The sequence below is a fragment of the Andrographis paniculata genome, unplaced genomic scaffold (assembly GCF_009805555.1).
Source record: "Andrographis paniculata isolate CXL003 unplaced genomic scaffold, ASM980555v1 Contig12END, whole genome shotgun sequence".
NCBI lineage: Eukaryota > Viridiplantae > Streptophyta > Magnoliopsida > Lamiales > Acanthaceae > Andrographis > Andrographis paniculata.
The window spans coordinates 4063359-4066090 of NW_026137402.1; positions in this window are offsets into that span (position 1 = coordinate 4063359).

The window sequence follows — 2732 nt, forward strand, 5'->3', positions numbered from 1 at the left end:
GAGCAGGTTTATGGCTAATCCGGGTAAAGCTCACTGGGGAGCTGTAAAGTGGATCTTGCGATATTTGAAAGGAGCGTCTGATATTTGTCTGGTATATGATGATAAAGGCCATGGTGATGGTCTTGTTGGCTATGCAGACTCTGATTACGGGGGTGACTTGGTGAAACGAAGATCACTAACTTGTTTTATCTTCACTTTGTTTGGATGTGCAGTCAGTTGGAAGTCTACTTTACAACCTACGGTTGCATTGTCGACGACTGAGGCGGAATACATGTCAATGACTGAAGGTATTAAGGAGGGTATCTGGTTACATGGTCTGGTGCAGAGTTTGGGTCTGAAGGTGGAGAAACCGGTGTTATTCTGTGATAGTCAAAGTGCTTTGAGTTTGGCTAAAAATCCAGTGTATCATGAGAGAACCAAACATATTGATGTAAGGTTGAATTTTATCCGTGATGTTCTGGAGGAAGACAAGTTTTCTATTCAGAAAATAGCTACAGAGCACAATCCAGCTGATATGTTGACAAAGGCGCTACCGACGGAGAAGTTTGAGCACTGCTTGAACTTGGTGAATATTCGTAGGAGGTAAAGCCCTCTCGGGGCATCTGGCAGGAAGGAGACGATTGAGAGATACTGACGAACCTTTGGCGGTTGGAGAAACTCCAAGTCAAGGTGGAGATTGTTGAAACGTGACTTGGATTTAGCGGTCTACCCGACCCTAAACCAAAACGAAAGGGCTGTTTCAATTGGCAGGGTTCCTTTTGGGCTTATCCTAATCGATAACAAATAGGCTTACGGTTTAGGGTGTTTTGGGGTGCTTATAAATAGACAACTATGGTTCTTAGTCGGATGACATATTGTAAATCTCTGAATCAGTATAATAAAATCTCTCCGGTTCCTGCCCGTGGACGTAGGTTGACACACCGTCACCGAACCACGTAAAACCTCTGTGTTCTTTATTTGCTTTCTTTCTCGTTTTCTCATAACAAATCTCAATACAAGACTTGAACAAACGGACGATGATACACATATACCAGATGCAAATTGTGTTGAAGAAGATAAATCTAGGGTGTGTTTATTTGGGAGATTGGATTTTAAATACACTATTCATTATATTTTTCCCCAAAAAAACATCAAATCAAATATCTATTTTTCATTTTTTATATTATACTAAAAATTAATTTTACATTCAAAACATCAGATTAGTACCTATTTATATCACATCATACAACTATTCAAATTCAAATTTTTTACTGTTCAAATCCCCAGCCAAAATTCAAACTCCAAAACAAACACATCCTGAATTAAAATCAATATCAATGATGAAATGGAAATATATGAGAATTGTGAAATAGAGAATGTGGTTGCTATTGCATTACCAAATTTATACGAGACTTGTCACTCCAAAACAGATAAAATTAGAATAATAATTTTATCAATTTCTATATTTACCTCTTCACCCACACAAAATGTATCTTCTAAACTGACCACACCGTTATTCAAAAAATTTGAAAAATCGATTACCAAGATCGGCAGTAGAGAAATGACGAGAATAGACACAGAACATGATTGAATGAAAATAATAATTTAGGGTTTATTTGTATTATAATTATATTTATTCTCATTTTTAATAAAATATTCATAAAAATTTTAAAAATATTATATTTAATAAATTAAGAATTTTAGAAACCTCTAAATTTTAAAAAATTAGAAGTTCTAAAAAGTACTATAATTTATAAATATAGTAGTATTAAGAACTACTTTATGGGCTAAATTTTTAAATCACACTTTAACTTAGATTATTTTTATATTAAAAAAAAAACCATCTTGCATATATGTTGTAGATAATTATATGTGTTAAATATATTTTAAATTAATACATTTTACCAAATATAAAACAATAACTTGTAATGAGACAAGCAAAAAATAAAAAATAAGTCTGATTTATATATACTCATTTTTGTTTTCTACTTTTTCTAAATTTAAACTTAATTTAAAAATATTTTAATTTTATTTAGACATATTTATTATGTAAAATTTATATAAATAAAAATTAATTAGATTGCTACACTATAAAAATAATTAAAACAATAACTTTAATAAATAGTTAAATTAAATTTTAAATTAAAAATAAATTAAATTATAAAATTGTTGATGTAATTTTTCAACAAAAATAAAGTAAAATTCAAAGATATAGAAAATATCCTTAAACTTGATTAATTAGTGCCTGAGATTAGGAATCTCTAAACACTGTATGGTACAGAAAATAAACTGGAAAATAAAAGACTGAAATTTAAAGTGGTGATCCCCAAATCTGACTTTGCTTTGTTGAAGTTGATTGAAGATGCCTTTCCTGACGGATTTGAATCCTTTAAATAGCCTTTCAGAGAAAACGGTTTGAACCGCCGTCTGGTCGGTTACAGCAACCGCTGTCAACCGACCACCAATTTCTCCTCTATTGACACGTATTACAACTTCCTTCAACCGTTCCCACCAGTCACAGAACTCAGACCTGCCTCTTACCCGATCTGCCTGTCCACTGCCAAATTTCTTTTGCCCGACTTCGTCCTTCGCCCGACCTGCTTCTTCGCCCGACCTCACTTGGGCCGACCTCCGCATCAGCCGCCCTCCGTCTTTGACCGAAGACCTCCGCGTCTGTCCGTACCTCTTCCTTGCCCGACCTTCCTCTTGACAGACCTCCGCGTCTGCCCGACTTCGCCTTTCATCCGATCTAC